The sequence below is a fragment of the Chiloscyllium punctatum genome, chromosome 13, assembly GCF_047496795.1.
Source record: "Chiloscyllium punctatum isolate Juve2018m chromosome 13, sChiPun1.3, whole genome shotgun sequence".
In the NCBI taxonomy this organism is placed as follows: domain Eukaryota; kingdom Metazoa; phylum Chordata; class Chondrichthyes; order Orectolobiformes; family Hemiscylliidae; genus Chiloscyllium; species Chiloscyllium punctatum.
In genome coordinates this window covers 2,623,761-2,641,910 of record NC_092751.1, presented here as the reverse complement: position 1 = coordinate 2,641,910, position 18,150 = coordinate 2,623,761, and the positions used below count along the sequence as shown (strand labels likewise).

Genomic DNA, 18,150 nt, shown 5'->3' with positions numbered 1-18,150 from the left:
TGTAAATGTTTTTTTGCACAGCAAATAAGATTAACGAAAATAACGTAAACTGTCTGAATATAACAGTTTTAAAACTTTCAACCTCCTGTAAAACAAAATCCTGTCTATTCCCAGGCACCATCACTTTCCAGCTACTCAAACTCCAGGGAAATATTCCCTCCCTGTCTGAACCTTTGGATTGATTTAACAGCTTTTCAGTTCTCGTTCTGTGAGATGTGAAGCGTTCTTTTTCCTTATTTCTCTGACCCAGAAATGTGATCACTGCAACCTTCCCACCATCAAAATCATCATTACACCATTTTGGTTGGTTAACATATAATCACCAGCAGTGCAAAATTGAGGACTGCAGATGCTGGAAACCAGAGCCTAGATTAGAGTGGTGCTAGAAAAGGGCTTTTGCCAAAATGTTGATTTTCCAGCTCCTCAGATCCTTCCTGACCTGCTGTGCTTTTCCAGCACCACTCTAATCTAGACATATAATCACATGCAGTTAACTATTTGTGTAACCAATTGAATATTTCCAAACAAAGCCCATTACGGGCCAAGCAAACCATTACAAGTGACAGAATGAGAAGGGACTAAATCAAAGTAGAGTATTGCGGAGGGGGCAGCGGTGAAGATAAAGCACTATATCCCCTACGGTGCCCACCTCCATCTAAAGGCATCGAGAGCATTGATGCAAACCACATGCTCCTTCTCCAAGGACACCCTGCTCTGTAGCCTTTATTCTCAATCATAGAATAAAATCCCAACAGTGTGGAAGGAGAGCATTGGCCCATCAAACCCTACCGACCATCCGAAGAACATCACGCCCAGAGCACTCTATCACTGTAACACTGCATTTCCCATGGATGATCCACCTAGTCTGCACAATCTTGGATCCTGTGGATAATTTAGCATGACTGTTCCACCTAACCTGCACATCTTTGGACTATGGTAGGAAACCAGAGCACCTGGAGAGGACCCACTATAAAATGGGGAGAATGTGGGAACTCCACACAGGCCGTTGGACAAGGCTGGACTCCAACCTTGTGCCTGATGCTGTGAAATTTAAATCAAAACACATGATCCCTGTTCATTGTCACATTGCTGTTTGTGGAGACTTACTGCCCAGAGAGACATCCTGAGGTTCAGAAAGTGGCAATATAAGTTCAGTCAACTCCATAATAACAACAACAACATCAATCCTCCAGCAGTGTCATCATGTACAAGGTCCCCTCCTGACTCTGATGGACAGTAACATCAGAATCAGAGTCCTGCAGTCCACACGGAGCAGGGGGATGACCACTTCCCTGTGAGCACTCACTGGTCTCTCAATCGTATTGAAGACGCAGCAAATCCCTTGTCACACAGAGGGGTGAACAGCTCCTACCCAGAGTGAACCCGCTGGGGTTTCAGGGGATGGTATGAATCACTGAATCCCTTCTCCCACACTGACCATCTGAATGGCCTCTCCCCCTGTGTGGGCTCACTGGGGTCTCGGGGGCAGGATGAATCACTGAATCCTCTCTCCCACCCTGACCATCTGAATGGCCTCTCCCCCTGTGTGGGCTCACTGGGGTCTCAGGGGGTCAGGATGAATCACTGAATCCCCTCTCCCACCCTGACCATCTGAATGACCTCTCCCCCTGTGTGGGCTCACTGGGGACTCCACAGGTGCTGCATTTGAGTGAATCTCCCCCCACACCGGGAACAAGTGAATGACCTTTTCCCCAGAGTGAGCTCGCTGGTGTTTAAGCAGGTCAGAGGACTGAGTGAATCCTTTCCCACACACTGAGCAGGTGAATGGCCTATCCCCAGTGGGAATGCACTAATGTCTCTGCAGGTGAGAGATTTGAATGAATCTTTTCTCACACATGGAGCAGGTGAAGGGGCTAAACCAACTGTGCCATCTCTGGTGCCTCAGCAGATTGTAAGATCGAGTAAATCCCTTCCCATACGTGGTGCAGGTGAACGGCCTCTCCGCAGTGTGACTGTGTCGGTGAGTGTTCCACTGGAAGGGTTAAGTGAATTCCTTAATCTGATTGAGCCCGTCCTCCTGTTTCTCTCCATTATTATTGACAATCTCACACCCAAACCTGTTCCAGAGTGCGTTCCAGAACAGGTAGAATGGTCAGCTGCAGCTGGTCACCTGACCGGTCACAAGTCCTGAAAGATTCACTCTCCACAGATGCTGCCAGAACTGTTGAATTTTTCCAGCGATTTCTATTTTTTTTTCTGATTTCACAGCATTTGCAGATGTTTAGTTTTCCAATACTCTTCTTGTCTGTTACAGAGGAGTTTATTGATGAAATTAGAGGGTTTTGAAAATTGTCCGTTAGGTCACACATCAGCTATGATCATCATGAATGGCAGAGCAAAGACAAGGTGCTGAATGGCCTCCTCCTGTTCCAATGAAAGTTTTATTGTCAGCTTGTGGTAACATTTCCCCTCACTGCTCACTTCACCTCCATGTCGAATACACTGTTACTGACTGAACAAACCTCCTGTGTTTGAAATTAACCTGCTAATGTTCAGTGGCTCCCTCTCCTGCCACCCGGGTTTAACTCTCATCATGGAATGCTGTCTCGTATTACTGCAGGAATGCCCACAAGGACTAATCCTGGAGTCTGTATCCCCTGGGATCCACAATCACCGGTTATTTCCTTCTTCCTATTTCATTCTGACTATTGAACTCTCGGTTTCAATCCAATCTCCTGTCATGCTCTTCAACATGCCCATGTGGGTGGACTCGAGGCAGCTGGGATTTAATGAAGGGAAGTGGGGATTAGGCGGAATCACGAGGAGTGGTGACAACAAAGACAGTTCTCATTGTAACGGCAGAGTTTCTCCGTGACCTAGGGAGTGGTGAGGCACCTGAGTTTGTGGGCGGAGACAGATTCAATCAGGGGTTTGGTAAGACACACAGACATTGACCTGTCCGTCTGATTGTTAACTCAGACAGACAGAAAGAAAGATACACATTTAGACAGCACCTTTTATGATCTGGGGCAATGAAACATGCTTCCAAACCAATGATTTCAACCTCAATCTCTGAAAACACAGACACAAAGCTTTCTACTTGTAACAGGTTGTCTCTGAGCCTCCTCTTTTCTTGAGAAAAGCATTTTGAGCTGTTCAGCCTTTCCTGGTGATTATAACCGCGAAGTTCCTGTAAGGTTTCTGACTGTACCTTTATTTTCCTCTTCCTTGTGAGTGATGAAAGTTGCAGAAACAGTTCCTGTCCTGTGAGGGGTTTTGGTTGGAGTATTTATATTTACAAATCCATTCCCACCCTCACATACAGTGCGAAATTGATGTAAAACTGAAGGAAATGAGTGAGTGAGCACCCACAGAATCATAAAGGCAGCATATGTATCTGAGTTGAATGAATCTGGCATGAGGAAAACATGACAACAATCACAACTAGTTAGAATCACAGAATCCCGTGGGTGCAGGAAGTGTTTATTAAGCCCATCGAGTCTGCAATGAATTGCTCACCCACCCTACCCCCATAACCCCACATTAACCATGGCTAGCCCAACCCACCTAAATTGCACACTGCGACCATGTTAGCATGGCCAATCCAGGAACGTTACACATCTGTGGGATGGTCACAAATTACATACAAATGCTGGGAATTGTGGATGAAGGCTCATAAATACTTGACTCTGACACAAATGCTCTGCTTTTCAAAATAAAATCTGGGGGACACTGCAACCGGAAACATTTCTGATTATCTGAGGAGGAAGAGAACTCAAAACTCGCGCCATAGACCCAGGGGGCGCAATGAAAGTTACAGAGGTCTGGGAAACTTCAGAAATGTAACAGGTTGTGAGCAAGGTCGGCGGGGGGTGGGGGGGCGGTGGACACAAGGACATAAACACAGTCTGTCACACGGGGGATGGCAGGAGAGATTAAACAGCAGAAATGGTCGTCCCTCAAGGCCACGGGGAATGGAGTTAGAGCTGGGAAAGAAACAAGGACATAGGGTGTGTGCAGCTGCCAAAGAAATATGTTAAAAACAGATTATAAAAGCATAGAGGGCAGAGTTCAGTCTGAAATGTTTGCTCTCAATGGTGAGTACATAAAGCTGTAAAGCCTGGGGAGTTCTATTACAGACAATACATACCCAGGATTGGCCAAGTGTGCTGTAACTTTCTGATATTTCTTTTTCTGACATTTATAGTTCAAGTCTGATGACGATAGTAACTTTTCAAAATTGTACTGGAGTTTAATATTCTGGAGAAATGTCAAATAAATCACATTGATCATATGCTGCAGATCTTAGTCCTTTACCCTGCATGTTCCAGCATTTCAGTTACATCCATGTCCTGCCGGTGGGACAGGACACACAGGGATGGTGATGATGATGTCTAGGACATTATAAGCTATGATTCTGTGCGTATCACTGTCAGCTTGTTGCTTGACTAGTCTGCGTTCCAACTCACCCAATAAGATGTTAGCAGGTTGAGACAGTACAATTGGAGCTCCTCTGCTCGCCAATTCCTTTCCTTTCTGCTTTTTTAGAATTTCATTCTCTCATTCTCCCCTTTGCAGACTCTGACACCAGTGTCTACCTTGAATCATGACAATTTTTTAAAAAAATGTCTCTACAAGAATACCAATGGAGGAAAATATATTATTCTTGCATTAACTGCATTTTTAAACAAAGACAATTCTGTTCAATAAACACTGTCTCATTTTTTCCTTCAATTCAATCAATCAATATTTTGTCCCTCAGTTCACCGATCTTCATAAATAGCCAATCAATTTCAGAGGAACATGCTGATAAAGTATTGAAACAATTTATCTGTTTAGGTTTTAGCATTAGTTATCAAGTCATTACCATTACAATAATTGCATAATAATTGGCCTGGGTAACAAGTGTACGGAGGTTCACAATTTAATTTATTGACTTTTTGAAAAATGGTACAATATATCTTTTTTTCAGGATTCTAACAGTAACTGTTAAGGTATTTGCATGACAATAATTATAATATGCTTTAGTTTAGTCTTGCTAACAACTACAGTGAAGTTTATATTTGAATTTAATCCAATCTTCCCTAGTACCTATACAGTAATATAAAAATCCATTTTATTTCCAATCAACACACCTACAAAAGAATCCATTATTTCTGATGCAATGCCCGCTGTCGAAAATATGACTTTTGCTCATTTGAATGATCTGTGTAATTCCAGCTTTATAAATTTAGAAAATCCTAATTACTTTTCCCTGCAATAATTCCGTTCATTTCTGCAGATAGCACAGTCAAATAACAAGATGAAATTTATCATTATTCTTAAGTATGGTAATAGAGTTTTGAAAATCTATATGTTGTTAATATAAAATAATTGTTCATTTCAATCCATAGAATATAGAACAGTACAGCACAGTACAGGCCCTTTGGCCACGATGTTGTTCCGACATTTTATCCAACTCTAAGATCAAACTAACCAACATGCCCTTCATTTACTATCATCCATGTTCCTATCCAAGAGTCCTTTAGATGTCCCTGATAGATCTGAATCTACTACCACCACTGGCAGTGCATTCCACACACTCACCACTATCTATAAAGAAAATATCTCTGACATCTCCGCACAACTTCTCCCATTCATCTTAAAATTATGCCACTTTGTCGGGAAAAGTCTTTCATTATCCACTCTATCTATGCCTCTCATCAACTTACCCAAAGCTATCAAGTAAACTGTTATCCTCTTTCATTGCAATGACCAAAGCCCCAGCTCTGTCAACCTTTAGTCATAAGACATGCCTTCCAGTCCAGACAACATTTTGATAAATCTCATCTGCACTTTTTCTAAAGCTTCCACATCCTATGTCTTATGAGGTGATCAGAACAGAACACAATATTCCAAGTACAGTCTCATCAGGGATCCATAGAGCTGCAGCATAACCTCGTGGCTCTTAAACTCAACCTCCCCATTCATGAAAGCCAACACGCTATGCACTGTCTTAATAGCCCTATCACCTTAGATGTCAGCTATGAGGGATGTATGGACATGCACCCCACGATCCCTCTGTTCCTTCACATTGTCAAGAATCCTGTATTTAATCTGAAAAATATGCATTCATATTTAAAATTCCAAAATGAATAATTTCACATTTTCCGAGGTTGAACTCCACCTGCCACTTCTCAGCCCAGCTCTGCATCCTGTCAATGTCCTCTAGCAACCTGCAAAAGCCCTCCACACTATCCACAACTCCACCAACCCTCGTGTCATTGGCAAACTTCCTAATCCACCCTTCCACTTCCTCATCCAAGTCATTTGTAAAAATCACAAAGAGCAGAGGTCCCACAACTAATCCCTTCAGAACACCATTGGTCACCGTGCTCCAAGCTGAAAACTATCCATTTAATCTCACCCTGTCCTCTATGGGTCAACCAATTTATTTTCTAACCAGGCCGGGTTTCCCTGTATCCCATGTCTCATTACTTTCTGAATGAGCCTACCATGGAGAACCTTATCAAACACCTTGCTAAAGTCCTTATACACCACACCCACTATTCTGTCCTCACCAATGTGTTTGCCACAACCTCAAATAATTCAATGAGGCTTGTGAGGCATAACTTGCCGCTCACAAAGCCATGCTGACCATCTCTAATCAATCTATGCTTTTCCAAATAATCATAAATCCTGTCTCTCAGAATTCTCTCCAAGAATTTGCCCACAACTGATGTAAGACTGACTCATTGATGATTCCCAGGATCTTCAATAAGGGAATAACTTTTGCCAACCTCCAATTATCTGGTATGACTCCAGTGGACAGTGAGGATGCAAAGATCATTGCCAAAGCACAGTAATCACTTGCCTCCCTTCCCATAACAACCTAGGTTATACCCTTTCTGGCCCAGGGCACTTATCTATCCCCATGATTTTTACATATTTTCAGCATATTCTCTGTCTTAACATCGACCTGTTCCACCATATCAACCTGTTTTACGTTGTCCTCACAAGGAACAAGGTCCCACTAACTTGTGAATACTGAAGCAAAGTACTCAGTAAAGACCTCCCCTACCTGCTCAGACTCCTGGCACAAGTTTGCTTCACTATAAGGGGTATAAATGTGGAATTATGTCTCAGCACTGAATTAATGTAAAGATATTGCAGTGTACAATCACTCGACTACTTTGAATATTGAACGGTATTTTAACTGAGAAAACACAGTTAAATTGATTTGATTATGTTTCACTTCATGCTAACACTTATTGTATTTAGAACCACAATAAGAGTTTCCTTTTTACATATATGAAACTTACTTAAAATTCATCGCACGTTTATGTGAAGAAAATAGAATTAGCATCTGTTTGTTCCTTCCTTTATCAATGACGGTTCATTTTGAAATTGTGGAAGTTCTACGTTGTTGACAGGAAGGGAACTTGACTTCGGCTGAATGTTCATATTGAATGACTGATGCATTTTTAAAATTAAAGTACAATGATCCCGCAGTTTTGTCAATTTGTCTTTCAAAGAATTGTCATGAGATTCTCTTTATTTAAGACTATCATTCATTTATTCTATTGTTAGTGTAAAATATTGTTTAATTTCCAGTCCATTACACACAGAAACTACCTAATTAATTCCGATTCAAATTACTATAATAAACAGCTGATTAGTTTTCATTTGAGTAACCATATTAAACATAATATTGTAGTCCTGCCGTCCTGAGTGGGAACATTACGAAAGGAGCCTGTGGAGCTGTGGCAGTGTCTCTATTACTAAACCCGAGGGAAGGTTTCAAATCACACCTTCACGAGAAATCTATCAAGAGCTGCTCTGAATGTTGATTAGAGAGTACCTAAGCACAGATTGAACTGCTTTTCAATCCAACATTAGATCTGCTTTTATCTATTATATCAATAATCACAAAATCTGATGCTTATTTGTGTCAGGTTACCAAGAAATATGTGTTGGAAAATTCGCTTTAGCCACCTTGCTTTTACAAAAGACTTACATCTGTTCCTGTTTTATCTGACTGGAAGAAATCTGAAGAGGATTTTCACTTTTACTAAGAAAAGGGGAGGTGTTTCCCATATAAATTAATGCTTCTTCGACGAACGCCTTTTCAGTTTATGTAAGGTTTCATAATAACGCTTTACTTTCGGTTAGAGGGGAGACCTGTATCTAATTCTGTCGCTTATAAATTCCTGGAGAATATTTGAAAATGTTGCATAATTAAAGATTACGATGTCTAAGTAATGAGATTGATCTTTTATTGCTGCAAAGGGGCAAGTCCAAAAAATTGAAACACATTAAACATTATTCTGTCGTTGTATAAATTGAAAATAAAGTTGATATCTTCTTCAGTAAACTAACAAATGCTACCACGTATTACTTGTCAGTCAGCTGATTACCTACTTTGTTACTAAATGTTGTGATTCATCTATATATTACTCTGTCCTTTGATCAAAATGAATTTGTAATTGTTATTCAGTTTATGAATTGTCAGAAATTTGTTTTTGTTTTTCCATTCACCTGTTCATTTTGACCGTAAGATTGAAATCCTTTGGAAATATTGGAGTTTGTTCATTTAAAAATAAGGTTTGCACATCTCACTTCTTGTATTATGATTCAAGTATGTTTTCTGGTGGAATTCTAGGAAATATCAAACATTTGTTGGCTTCAAATAAGGTCTTTAACACCCAGTTATCAATCTGTTGTTAATGTTTCAGCTGTTACATTGACATTGATTAGGTACTCATTCAGAGAGATCAACTGACAATTATAAACTTCCAGGATTATTGAATTGAGAAAAAGATACAGACGTGGAAACATTTTTTAGAAGGAATTGCTTTTTCATTCAAATGTGTAGGCTGTTCAAGAATTCTATATCGCCTTCCATTGGTTTTCTTGTCGAGAACGTAAATTTATAATTCATGTGAATTTTAATGTGTTCTGTATTTTGAAATTTGTATCAGATTTAAGAAGAAAAAGAGGAGCAATTAACATGAAACGTTCCGTGAATAGAAAGCACAGTCAATTAAATTGACAGAGGTAACTTTTAGTATTGTCTCTGAATATTTACTCAAATATTTCTAATGGCAAGAGCATTGTACCGGTAAAGCACAGCAGGTCAGGCAGCATTCAAGGAGAAGCAGAATCGATGTTTTGGGCATAAGCCCTTCATCAGGAATCTTTTCGATACTCCTGCTCTTTGAATGTGCCTGCACTTTTGCAACACCACAGCTTTCCTCACTTTCTCCAAATATGCTTAATAAACATGAACTGAAAATGTTAGCATCAGCAGCTGAACAATACCAAATAAACACATTTTTTGCAATATTTATAGTGAAAACTTGTTTGAGAACATGCATCAGATCGAACAACATCTCTTGCCGTAAGAACACTTGGCCCTTCATAATAAAGAATAACCATGCTTTGAACAACCATTATGGTGTATAACGACTGAAGTGAAATACCAGAGGACAACGATTGCATTTATTGAAGGGAATGATAACCTGGTCCTTACTGTGATAGTGGGGATTGATCTCAGAAACAGTAAAATTTTACTGTGATTATTCCACTGAACAGTAATTAGATGGTCATGAAGATCTTTGTGCAGCTTTATGTGCAGTGTTTTGTTTGAACATTGATTTCAGTAACATTGAGATATTTTACATATTGACAATTGACAGCTAAAGGTAAGTTTTTAATGCAACAGTTAAAAAAAAGGTCAGTTTTGTTTCGCGAAACACAATTCTAAGTTTATACAATCCCTACTGTGTGGAAACAGGCCATTTGGCCCAACAAGTCGACACTGACGTTCCAAAGAATAATCCACTCAGCACCATTCTGCTCTCAGATTACTGGACACTGACCCCTGACTAATGCATATAACCGACACATCCCTGAACAGAACGTGCAGCTCAGCATGGTCAATTTGCCTAACCTGCATATCTTTGGATTGTGGGAGAAAACCAGAAGGTGGCCCTGTGTATTGTTCCAAGACCATTATACCAAGTACCATCCCCAAAGGACTTAAGATGTATCTCTGAGCTGCGGTACTGTCTCTGATTATCGACATCCCACAATTTACTAAACTGCATGCATCAGCGTCTATTTCTTGCGGATTATCAGATGCAGGAACCGTTAATAATACATATGAAATTATATTTGACAAAATCCCAATACGAAGTGAGCTAGCATCATAACTCTAAGATCCCCAGCATTCTAAAAATTCTGCTGAAGTACAATAAAACTTAATACACAATCCTACAGAAATAATCCTGCGCTCGCGTCGCCACTGTATAATCAGTTACTCTAAGACTCTTCAGCCTGAGTTTCAGCGGGTCTTCCGTTGATTCGGCTGTCCAGACTTCTTCCTCAACTGGAGATTTCACTGGCCCTTTGATCCGAGTGTAGTGAGTCCAGCCTTTCTCCGCTGTCCTTATTGTCGTTTCGGTAATCAAAGGTTCCTGATATGGCCCTTCCCAGTCCGGCTGCAATTTAGTCTCTGTCCATGATTTTACTGAGACCCAATCTCCCGGCCGGATGGGATGAACGGTGAATTCAAGGGGTGGAGTCTGTGCCAATAAACTCTGTTTCCTGAGGAAATTCCCAACCCTTTCATTATCTCCTGTAACACTTTAGAGGTAAAATGAGTTCCTTGGTCGAAATCTATATGGTTCACTAGCCCATATCGGGGAATTATGTGCTCCAATATTGTTTTACACACCACACTCGCAGTGGCAGTAGCCTCAACCCAACCAGATAGATGATCTACTATGACCAGTATATATTTTAGTCTTCCTGGTCTGGGTAGTTCAGTATAATCTTCTTGTATACTCTGGAAGAGTCTCAATCCCGGGTCTCTTCCTCCCGAGGTCTGTTTTCTCACGACTTTATTTTTTACCTTTCTGCATATGATACATCCCTCACATATGTGTTTAGCAATTGTATATATTCCCTTACATCCATATTCCCTAAGAACTAAAGGATACGTTGCTTGTACTGCCCAATGGCTGCCTTGATGTAGGACAGCTATAATTTCTCGCATCATCATTTTGTTTAACATTTCCCTTCCATCAGGTAACATCCAATGCCCATCTGCTGTTTTTTTCAGCCCCAAAATCTGTCAATTCTTTTTCAATTCTTTCAGTAAATATAAGAGCTTCCGGGGATCAGGAACAGGAGATATTAGGGAATGAATTAGCACTACTTGTGTGTCCAGGCCTGCTTCCTTAGCCACTTTATCACCTAATCTTTTCCCCCTAACTTCTGGTTCATTTCCTTTCTGATGACCATTTACATGCACTACCGCTATTTCTCAGGGGAGTAATAGGGATTCCAAGACCAGTTTAATCAACTCCTCGTGTGCAAATTCCTTCCCCCGGCTATTGATCAGTCCTCTTTCCTGCCATATCTTTCCGAAAGTGCCAACACCAAATACATATTTAGAGTCTCTGTATGCTGCTCCCTCTTTATTTTCTAACGCCCTAAGGACACTTTCCAATGCATAGAGTTCGCAGGAATGAGCTGACCACCCATTTGGCAACCTTCCTGCCTCTACCACACCACCTTCCATCCCGTCTACAAGTACATACCCATTATGTCTTTTCTCTTCAGTCACCCGGGGTGATCTGCCTATAAACAGTCAGGCTCCTGCATGAAGCGGAACATTTCTCAGGTCCATGAAGACCTTAGTTTGGTATTCTATAATGTCAAGGCAGTCGTGCCCTGGATTCTAAGGATATTCTCCTTCCCCTTTCCAAAGAAAGGAAGCTGGATTTAAAGAATTATGCGTGACCAACACTAGATCATCCTTTCCTACTAATATTGCCTCATATTTCAGAACCCGCGAATCTGTCAACCATCACCCAGCTTTTTGGTTTAGGATCGTTCTCACTTGGTGTGGGATGCTTACCAGTGTAAGCACCCAAGTGTAAGCTTCCTGCTTTCCTCCACCAACAGTGCAGTGGCTGCCACGGCCTGCACACACTCAGGCCTGCCCTGGGATACTGGATCCAATAGCTTTGAAAGATATGCTACTGGCTGTTTCATTACTCCCCACCTCTGGGTTAATACTCCCAAAGCCGCGCTCTTCATATATTGTAGCAAAGAGATGGAAAGGTTTATCTGGAGAAGGTAAGGCTGACCCAGGGGCATGGATCAGATCTCTTTTAAATTCTTAAATAGTTCTTTTTCCTCTTCTTCCCAACTCAGACTCAGCGTGTTATAAATAGCTCCATAATACTCCCCCTTAGTTTATATCTTTATCTTTAATCAGTTAGACTCAAAAACGTCAGCTCGTCTCTCTCCTTGCAGATGGTGCCAGACCTGATGAAATTTTCCAGCATTTTATCTTTTGGTTTCAGATTCCAGCATCCGCAGTAATTTGCTTTTAATAATGTCTCTATGATATTGCTGGTGACATGATAACTCCAGTGTCGATGCATGAGAGGTGAGCAAGCGAACGAATTGCCTCTGGAAGTCATGTGACGAGTATGAACAGAGATCAGGAAAATAGCATGAACGAATCTTTGATTTGAATTGAAGCCTGAACTCTGGTTCTCCTCCGAGACTATGCCAGGTCTGCCTAATACTGCACATATTTCATGTTTTGCATTTGTTGGTCTAAAAAACTGAGACTGGTTGATTTGCTGCAGACAACATCCACTAGTCATCACGGATACGGCGATCAAGTCGTGCGTCTAACCCTGTCAAATGTTTTATTGCGCAGATGGTGCTTACGGCTTTGTGGAGCACGTTGTTTGGAAACACAGCAACCACACAAGCGCTGCATGTGGTCAGGGTGGGGATCGAACCCACGACCTTGGCGTCATTAGCACCACGCTCTAACCAGCTGAGCTAACCGACCAACGCTGGCGGCCCAGCGAAAGCAAATGCCTATATTGCCGGTGCTCACAACCACGGCTGCTCTGCATTTTCTGCTTCTCATCGATCGCACGATAGTCTGAAGTATTTCCTTTCGTTGCAAAGCTTTTCAACAAAAAAAAACATTGACTTTTCCGAACGCGCATACTCGAGTTAACCATTTGCTCTGATATCTAAAATTAAGCACAATGTCCGGACGCATGCAATTTCAATCGCAACGCCACCAGCTCAGCTGCAGCTTCTCACGTTGACAAATTTCGTCTGGAGAACCGTACCTTCAACGATCGCTCACTGTTCTTCTGGATACTCACAAACCTTTGGAGTCAGGGTTACGTGCTGCTGATTAACTGCTACGAACCTTATGCCAAATGCATTTGAATTGTAATCTATCAGTGGGGTTCTTTCTGCTCCCGAACGACGCAGTTGCTTTGGTGTCAGCAACAGCTCAGAAGTCAATTGCACAATTGCTCAATGACTCATGTTGCTTATGAAATCTTCGTTTGACAGCATATTTAGCAAGTTGTCAGTCCTTCCTGCAGAGTTTGTCAGCGACAGGTCAGCTGCTAAAATGATTGCTTCAGACAGCATGCTACATCATCCTACATTTGTAAATGGAAAAGGTGCAAACGTTTACAGGCTGAACACTCGCTCACTATTTCGCCTGGCGCGTCAGAGGCTGGGAGCTGATCTTACGGAGGTTTTTCAATCATGAGGGGAATGAATCGGGTAAATAGACAAGTTCCTTTCGCTCAGGTGGGGCAGTTCAGAACTAGAGGGTATAAATCTGGTGTGGGAGGGTGAGAATTCGAAAGGCAGTGAGGGGCAACGGCTGCACGCAGAGGTTGGTGCGTTTCTGGAATAAGTTACCAGACGAGCTGGTGATGGATGGTATAATTCCAATACTGTTAAGGAATCTGGGCGTGTACTTGAATAGGAAAGGTTTAGAGAGAAATGGGTCAAGTGCATGCAATCGCGGCTGGATCAGTTGAGGATATCTGTTTGGAATGGACGAGTGCGACCGAAGACTGTGTTTTCAGTGCTGTCCATATCTAATGGCTCTATGATAGTGCAGGTGAAATGATAAAAAAGATAAATTAAAAAAAATAAGTACAATCGTCTGAAGTTGTTGAATTCAAACAACTTCAGGTAATTTTATTTCAATTATTTTATTTAACTTTTTTAGTTGTGTTTTTTTTCACTGTTCTGTACCTCTTATTTCTTGACTGTCTCTCTTTCTCTCGCTCCCCACTCTCTCAATACCTTTTTGCTCTCCTCCTCCCGCTTTGCTACCCTTCTCCCCTGTTTTCCATTTTGTCTCTGCTTCACCCATCCCTCACATATTTTGTCACGTACCGCTGGCTTCAGCCTGGGTAATTCACGCCTCTTAATCTCCCTTTAATCTCTCCATGCACTGTCATTATCACCTTTGCATCTGGAGCCTTGACTCACCTTCTCTCAGCGTGGTATTAGTAGCTCCATAATACTCCCCCTTTGTTTTTATCTTTATCTTTAATCAGTTAGACTGGAAACGTCAGCTCTTTTCTCTCCTTGCAGATGGTGCGATACCTGCTGAGATTTTCCAGCATTTTCTCTTTTGGTTTCAGATTCCAGCATCCGCAGTAATTTGCTTTTATTAATGGCTCTATGATATTGCTGGTGATATGATAACTCCAGTGTCGATGCATGAGAGGTGAGCAAGCGAACGAATTGCGTCTGGAAGTCGTGTGACGAGTATTAACAGAGATCCAGGAAAATAGCACGAACGAATCTTTGATTGAATTGAAGCGTGAACTCTGGTTCTCCTCCGAGACGGTGCCAGGTCTGCCTAATACTGCACATATTTCATGTGCTGCATTTGTTGGTGAAAACAACTGAGACTGGTTGATTTGCTGCAGACAACATCCACCAGTCATCACGGGTACGGCGAACAAGTCGTGCGTCTAACCCTGTCGAATGTTTTATTGCGCAGATGGCGCTTACGGCTTTGTGGAGCACGTCGTTTGGAAACACAGCAACCACACAAGCGCTGCATGTGGTCAGTGTGGGGATCGAACCCACGACCTTGGTGTTATGAGCACCACGCTAATAACACCAGAAATGGGTCAAGTGCATGCAATCGCGGCTGGATCAGTTCCATAAAATGGCTCCCCGAGGTGGACGAAGGGGCAGTGGACAGGAATGTTGTTCTTCCCGAACCTTAATCCTGAAAGAAAAGGAAAAATAAAGTAGACGTCGAGTAGGCCTCTGGAGTATCTAAACCAAATCATAAGGGGAGAAACAAAAACAAAAAATGGGGAAGAATGTAAAGACTTATCCCCATCGGGAGGTACCAATAGGGGACAAAGAGATTGGGTTTGTAAGTGCCCCCTCATCAGTGGGGAGTTCAGAATATTTAATAAGGGGATGAAGGTCCTGGACGAGTATCCGGTAGGGTTGTCTGAACAACTTGATCAATTTTTGGGGCCCAGTCTGTATTCGTGGACTGAGTTAATGTCTATTTTGAATATACTATTTGCTGGGGAAGAAAGGGGACTTATACTTGGAGCAGCCATTAAAATATGGGACAGGGAACTTCTCATTGAGGATGGGGATACTGGACAGGGAGAGACGGAGTTTCCCCTCAGAGACAACCAGTGGGAAAATCAAAACCCGGAGCATAGGGAAGAAATGAGGGAGTTGAAAGACCTGATTCTAAAAAAAAGAGAGGCAGTTCCGAATTCGCAGAATTTGACTAAAGCCTTTGAAGTTAGACAGGAGAAAGATGAGATTCCCTCAGCTTTCTTGCAAAGGTTAAGAGACTCAATGCGGAAATACTCTGGAATGAACCCTGAGGACCCAGTGGCACAGGGTCTTTTGAAAGTACATTTTATGACAAAGGCAAGGACAGACACAGAGAAATATACTGAAGATAGAAGGGAGGAGCGAAACACCATTAGATGAATTATTAAGAGAGGTACAGAAAGTGTTTGCAAAGAGAGAGGATGAGAGACAAACACAGAAGGCAAAATGATGGTAGCTACCATTGATGAGGTAGTTAAGAAAAGAATGGAACCAATAGTGAGCAACCGGAGCGGCGGGAGGCAGCATGTAGGACAGAGAGGGAGAGGGAGACAGGGGCAGAGATGGAAGTCTCCACAGGCAGGATGCTATTATTGCAGAAACTTGGGCATTTCAAGTGGGAGTGTCCTGATCTACAAAGGGAAGAAAGGGCAATTCGCTTATCAATTTTGTTGAAGAATAGGGGTGTCAGGGTTTCCTGCCCCCGGGGAGCCACCAGGAACTCTCGATAAAATTGAAGGTGGGACCCTGTGGGGAAGAGGTAGTCTTCCTCGTAGATACGGGGGCAGCACGATCATCGCTGAATTTTAAACCAAAGAAATGTCAACACAGTCAATTACAGTTTCAGGGGTAAAAGGGGAAGGATTTACTGTTCCAGTATTTGAACCTATGATGATAAAAGGTCCTAATGATACAGTCACATGGGAACTGTTGTATATCCCCGATATAGGAAGTAACTTACTCAGGAGAGATTTAATTATCATCTTAGGACTGGAGATTTGAAGTCAGGAAAAAGAATTAGTTGTACAAATGGCAATGTTGATGGAAGATGTGGAGAGAGAGATAGACCTTATTATATGGGCTAGAAAAGGGAATCGTGGAAAAGTACAGAACCATCTCCTAGAAATAAGTTTAAAAAGGAAACGGGACGTTGTTTATGAGCGACAATATCCCATTTACATAGAAGCTAAACGAGGACTGCAGCCAGTCATTGAGGGGCTAGAGATGGACTGTTCGATCCAAGTATATGTCCTTATAATATCCTAACTCTATCAGTGCGAAAATCCGATTGGTTCAGGATTTGAGAACATTGAATTGAATAGAACAGGTCAGGCACCCTGTGGTGCCAAATCCTTATACGTTATTAAGTAAGATCCATCATGACCACAAATGGTTTAGTGTGATAGATTTAAAGGATGCCTTTTGGGCTTGTCCCTTGGCTGGGGCAAGTGGGATTTTTGTGCCTTTGAATGGGACGATCCCAGAAAAGGACAGAAACAGCAATACCGGTGGACCGTGCTCTCCCAGGGGTTTACGCAATCCCCGAATTTATTTGGACAGATGTTAGAATAGATATTGGAGAAATTTAGCAGCCCCAAGGGACCTACCCTGTTGCAGTATGTAGACGACCTCTTAGTAACAGGAAAGAGAAGAGAAAGAGTAGTAGAAGCCACTAAAAAAATATTGAATTTCCTGGGCCAGCAATGATTGCGGGTATCTAAAATCAAACTACAATATGTGGAGCGAGAAGTGATATACTTGGGACATTTAGTTAGTGAGGGAAAGCGAAAGATAAGCCCGGAACGGTTAGAGGGAATACTGGGGATTCCACGGCCCAGGACTAAACGGGAGTTGCGGAATCTTTTGGGTTTAAACGGATATTGCAGATTGTGGATTGATTCTTATGCTCAAAAGATGAATAAATTATATCTCAAACTATTAGAGGATTAACCAAAGTGTCTGAGTTGGGAAGAAGAGGATAAAGAACTAGTTAAGAATTCAAAAGAGATCTGATCCATGCACCCATGTCAGCCTTACCTTCTCTAGATAAATCTTACCAGCTCTTTGCTACCGTAGATAAGAGAGCGGCTTTGGGAGTATTAACCCAGAGGTGGGGAGGAATGAAACAGCCAGTAGCATATCTTTCGAAGCTATTGGACCAGTATCCCGGGGGTGGCCTGAGTGTGTGCAGGCCATGGCTGCCACTGCACTGTTGGTGGAGGAAAGCAGGAAGCTTACATTTGGGGACTAATAGTAAGCACCCCACACCAAGTGAGAACGATCCTAACCCAAAAAGCTGGGCGATGGTTGACAGGACTCGTGGGTTCTGAAAAATGAGGCAATATTAATAGAAAAGGATGATCTAGTGTTGGTCACGGACAGTTGTTTAAATCCAGCTGCCTTTCTTTGGAAAGGGGAAGGAGAATCTCCTTAGAATCCAGAGCACAACTGCCTTGACATTATAGAATACCAAACTAAGGTCGGCATGTCCTGTGAGATGTTCCGCTTCATGCAGGAGCCTGACTCATTATAGACAGATCATCCCAGGTGCCTGAAGGGAAAAGAAATAATGGGTATGCAGTTGTAGATGTGATGAAATTTAGTTTGGTCGAGGCAGGAGGGTTGCCAAATGGGTGGTCAGCTCATTCCTGCGAACTCTATGCACTGGAAATAACCCTTAGGGCGTTGGAAAATAAAGACGGAGCAGCATACTCTAAGTATGCATTTGGTGTTGTGCACACTTTCGGAAAGATA

At 42.1% G+C, this 18,150-nt stretch overlaps 1 non-coding gene and 1 pseudogene across 1 annotated transcript; one reads left to right on the top strand and one right to left on the bottom strand.

Annotated features, from left to right (window-relative positions):
• The window catches only part of LOC140484466 (cyclic AMP-responsive element-binding protein 1-like), an 80,378-nt pseudogene that overhangs the window by 38,676 nt on the left and 23,552 nt on the right, over positions 1–18,150 (top strand).
• On the bottom strand, positions 12,747–12,820 carry trnai-aau (transfer RNA isoleucine (anticodon AAU)). Its single transcript has one exon. It is a non-coding gene; the product is annotated as a tRNA-Ile (tRNA).